This window comes from Oryctolagus cuniculus, chromosome 12 (genome assembly GCF_051225735.1).
Source record: "Oryctolagus cuniculus isolate XC-2025 breed Fujian yellow rabbit chromosome 12, ASM5122573v1, whole genome shotgun sequence".
Taxonomy (NCBI): domain Eukaryota; kingdom Metazoa; phylum Chordata; class Mammalia; order Lagomorpha; family Leporidae; genus Oryctolagus; species Oryctolagus cuniculus.
Genome location: NC_142878.1, coordinates 62,082,501 through 62,087,673, shown reverse-complemented (window position 1 = coordinate 62,087,673; position 5,173 = coordinate 62,082,501). Strand labels below are relative to the sequence as shown.

At 45.2% G+C, this 5,173-nt stretch overlaps 1 long non-coding RNA gene across 1 annotated transcript in view; it reads left to right on the top strand.

Annotated features, from left to right (window-relative positions):
* The first annotated feature begins 2,432 nt into the window (after window positions 1–2,432).
* The window catches only part of LOC149123076 (uncharacterized), a 14,278-nt gene continuing 11,537 nt past the window's right edge, over window positions 2,433–5,173 (top strand). The window contains exon 1 of the long non-coding RNA XR_016218545.1: window positions 2,433–2,699. This is a non-coding gene — a long non-coding RNA (uncharacterized LOC149123076). The remainder of the gene's footprint in view (window positions 2,700–5,173) is intronic.

Sequence of the window (5,173 nt, the reverse complement as noted above, 5' to 3'; positions counted from 1 at the left end):
CATGGTGAGGGAGCAGGAGAAAGATGGCAACACTGGTCCTTTTTTTTTTTTTTTTTTTTTTTTTTTAACAGGCAGAGTGGACAGTGAGAGAGAGAGACAGAGAGAAAGGTCTTCCTTTACAGTTGGTTCACCCTCCAATGGCTGCCGAAGCCGGCGTGCCGCAGCCGGCGCACTGTGGCCGGCGCACTTCGCTGATCAGAAGCCAGGAGCCAGGTGCTTCTACTGGTCTCCCATGCAGGTGCAGGGCCCAAGCACTTGGGCCATCCTCCACTGCCTTCCCGGGCCACAGCAGAGAGCTGGCCTGGAAGAGGAGCAACTGGGACAGAACCCAGCGCCCCGACTGGGACTAGAACCTGGTGTGCCTGCGCCGCAGGTGGAGGATTAGCCTAGTGAGCCATTGCACCAGCCAACAGTAGTCCTTTTATATTTTTAAGTTTTCTTATTCCTTAGTCACTTAAAACTTATAGAAGGGTTCCTGCAAGAAGTGAGCTTTTCCTGGAAACTTGGAAATAAAAATAAAATCGGGATCTCTTCTCCCTGACCAAAAATTAAAAAGCGTGCACATTAAACTGTGTTTACACCCCACACACGAACACATGCACACACACACATACACACATAAACACACACATGCTAAAATGGTTGGCCTGAGTCAGCTAGCTCTCTCAGTTTCCATTAGTCTAATTGTGTTGTTGCCTGATTTCTGTTCTTCACAGAAAGGCAAAGGATGAGGTTGATTAACTATAAGAATGAGAATCCAGTCAAGGTTGTTAAGCCAATTTGTTGTACTTAGTAGGATTGAAGAAATGGTTGGTCCACTTGGTGGTTTCACAGACACAGTCATGAGCTTGCCCGGGGCTGAACATCTTTCAAGGAAAAACACATGATTATCCTGAAAAGACTAAGGCCATGCTTTTTGCACAAGGAAGTTGTGGCACATTTCAGATGTGATCTCACAAATGGCCTATGCCATCCACACCATCAAGTCCCTTAACCTTGCTCATCTGCTGTTATGGGTTGTTCTCTGCTTGCTTTGTACATATTTGTCTTACCGTGCCACAGATACTGTGCTGTAAGTGCCCCAAAGACAGGAATCAACACTTCTGCTTCTTTTCTGTCTCTAATAGCAAAATATGACCGTGAAGTAGCTCAGTGACATCCGGCGAAGGTACACAGGCACTCAGCAAAGGGAAATCCCCCTCTCTGGGGGGCACACAGCTTCCCAGGATGGATTCAATGCATTCCTAGCTGAAAGGGTGTATAAGTTACATATTGAGACACAGAGCTAAATGAGACATAAGGGGAAGGACCAATGATGTAGCAGCTTACATACTGAGCTTACTGGGATTCTTCCATCTCAATGAAATTAAGGTGTCTTCATGCTTTGTGCAGAGTCATGAAAATCCATTTTCTTCTCCGCCCAGGCACACAGGTTAAACTGCATTTCCTAGCCTCCCTTGCAGATGTGTGACGAGATAGAATTTTTAACCAAAGGAATTTTAGCAAAAGTATGAGCTATGAGCCTAGATAATAATAATGACCCATATACTACACTCTGTCTCCCCAGTCCTCAGATAGAGAATACTCTGTGGATGTAAAAGAAGCCGGAGCCCTGAAGCATAAGGGATCTGTGTTCCTGAATTACCAAACAGCTAAGAGTTCCATGAATGAGAAATAACCTCCTATTGCTTTATGCCTTGAACTGTGTGAGAGACATTTAGCTTACCACAGCTAACATCCAGTAAAGTAGATTTCTTTCCTCTGACCGCTGATTTGAGTATGAATTCTAGGTACAATGTAGGATATACTGCTGATAGCACTATCTGTCTTCCCATGTGTGATCTGGTTCTTAACCAGCTCCTTTCAGTAAACTTTGTACAGCAGCCCCTCCTTCCTCCTAGGCATTGCCACAGTTCCCTTGAAATACTTTCCACATTCTGTAAGCTTCATCTTAGAACTTCCAGTGGGGAGGGAGCCGTAGGAGTGGGAGTAGGAGAAAGGGATTCCAGGCCTGAGAAGCCATTGAGGGGAACCATGACTCAGAGGAAGTCACAAACCTCTTCTGGTCCTCAGAAAAGAGATTGCTGATAAACGCATCCTCTTGCTGAAACCAACTGTGGACGAACACTTACTTAACCCTCCCTTCTAACGTGGACAAAGGAAGAAATGGCCCTCATATCTTCCATGTTGAGGACAATTGGAATTCCACAGATTATTTTGAGACAAATCCTGTTCCACTTTATGGAGTAAGAGTGGTGGAAACAGGCAGCATTTGTGCTCAGGATGACAGTGGTTGCTATTTAGAGCCTGCCAGATACTCAACTTTCCTGGGACAGCAGATGCATATCCTTGGTGGGGGGTGGAAGGTGGAAGATCACAAAAATAAACTAGGTGAGACCTGATATTTGTAATAACTGCTTAGATGTACCAGTAAACATACTCCTGATCCAGTTTACTGTAAGCTTCATGTCTTCAACACCATCATAAAGGATGAACACATTAACAGAATGGCTATAAACATGAAATCCTTCTCAGAAAACATTCTTCCCTTTTTTCAGTCACAAGGGATCCCAGCGTCTTGGACAGACTTCTTGCTGGGAGCTAACTCAGTTGGCATCTTTGGAACATCGGGAGTTAACAAACGGCTTCCCTTGAAGACTGGGCCAGAACTGGAGCTAGAGAGCACCAGCCATTTGCAGGTAGGTTGTTGGTTGAATAAAAATAAAATTCTCAGGGCTCCCATTATGAAACTTGGGTGGCACAATGCAAAATAATCAAGGTAAAAATGCTTTCTGTTTCCCTTCCCTGCAAGAAGTGCCCCATAACACTGTTTGGATTTTTCCTTCTCTGCACTTGCTAACTTACAACGTCCATTGCCAGGAAGGGACATCAGTCAGATAACTTTCTCTGCAATCACATGTTCTCTTGGTTATGCTGGAACTGTTTTCTATGGTTCATCTCTAAGGCCAGCCCTGGAAAAATGCAGACATACAATTTGTCTCCAGGTTTCTCCATCCTTCTTTTTCTGTTCTTAGTCAATGTTTTAGCTTCTTAATAAATGAATTGGGATATCAGTGTGTCCCAATGTGCTGGGAGTTTCTCCTAAAGAATTAGATGCACACAGCTTTTTTCCCCTCCTGACACTTTACCAAGCAGTCAGTCATGTTGGATTTGGAACAGTCTCTGCTCTGAGACACATGACTCACCAATAAAACTCTGAAAATTGCATTTCCCATGGGCTTATAAAATCAGATGATGACCCAAGAAAAATGTGTGTACTATATATTCATCAAAAAGAATGAAAAATTTAATAGGGTGTTGTCTGGGGGAGAAAGAGTTATAAATAGTTTTGATTTCCTTTGTTTTGTTAATCTGAATTCTATTTTTAAGCAATTAAAAATACTCAGATAGTAATATACTTGTGACAAAGAAAGAAACATGTACTCTTTCCCCTCTATTGTTAATTTGCTCTCCAAGAGGAAGGTGTCAATAAAACTGCTTGTAGATAGCCAGCCACCTGCATTCTAGTAGAGTAGGAAGACATGTAGTGGCCAAAGAGGGAGATGAACAGAGGACTTCTATAAACTAGCCCAAGACCAAGGTACCCTTGGTAAGCAAAGGCCTGGGATCAGATTTTTTTTTTTTTTTTTTTTTTTTTTTTTTTTTTTTTTGACAGGCAGAGTGGATAGTGAGAGAGAGACAGAGAGAAAGGTCTTCCTTTACAGTTGGTTCACCCTCCAATGGGCCGGCACACCGCACTGATCCGAAGGCAGGAGTCAGGTGCTTTTCCTGGTCTCCCATGGGGTGCAGGGCCCAAGCACTTGGGCCATCCTCCACTGCCTTCCCGGGCCACAGCAGAGAGCTGGCCTGGAAGAGGGGCAACCGGAAAAGAATCTGGCACCCCGACCGGGACTAGAACCCGGTGTGCCCGTGCCGCTAGGTGGAGGATTAGCCTATTGAGCTACGGCGCCGGCCAGGATCAGATCTTTTATCAATGTGGATACCAGGATATGGTTTGGGAATCTCTATTTCTTGGGAAGCTGTATACTTTTTCTAAATGCTTGCAAGCATATCCAATTGTCCCAAGTAAAATCACACCCAGGATACAAGGCAGCCTAGTAAGTTCCTATTGCATTCTATAGCTGAAGTAAACAAATACATACACACATACACACACACAATGAGGGAGGGAGGGAAGGAGGGAGGAAAGAATGGAGGGAGGAAGAGAGAGAGAGAGAGACACTTTAAAGAAAACTGAAGTAGATGGTAAGCACTGGCAAAACTGTAGAAGGATGTCCATTACACTCAGGAAAAAAGATGGATGGAGCTGCCCCTTTTTTTAAAAAAAAGATTTATATATTTATTTGAGAAACAAGAGTTACAGAGAGCGAGAGAGAGAGAGATCCTCCATCTGCTGGTTCACTCCCCCAAATGGCTGCAACAGCTGGAGTTGGGCCGATCTGAAGCTAGGAGCCAGGGGCGTCTTGCAGATCTCCCTTGCAGGTGCAGGGGCCCAAGCACTTCGGCCATCCTCCACTGCTTTCCCAGGCTGTAGCAGAAAGCTGGATTGGAAGAAGAACAGCCAGGACACTAACCAGTCCCCACATGGGATGCCAGTGCCACAGGTGGAGGCTTAGCCTACTATACCACAGCGCTGGCACAGAACTGCCACTTTCACCACTTTTATTGTCATTTTAGTAGAAAGTAGGCCATAGTATTAACAGTAACCAGAGTGAAAGGTATACAGAGTCTTGGAAAAGGACACAAAAGACTGGCTGCACTTGCAGACCACATGATAATCAACCCAGAAACGCCAGCTGCTAGCAAGCTGTAGTGGTAGGAATATTTGTATGCTGAAATCCTAACCCCATGGTGAAGGGATCAGAGGGTGTGGCTGTGGGATGCCCTGAGCAGGTGCCTTCTGAGGAAGCCGCCCTTAGTCACTGAGCCTGCAGGTGCCTAGGTCTTGGACTTCCCAGCCTCCAGAACAGGAAGCAATAAGAGTTTGTTGTTTTTGAGTCACCAGGGGATGCATTTGGCCTACCTAGTGGTTAAGATGAAAATTAGGGTGCCCTTCTCCCACATCAGACTGCCTGAGATCCATCCCCAGATGTGGTCCTGACTCTGGCTTCCCACCAAAGCAGACCCTGGGAAGCAGCAGTGAGTGCTGGAG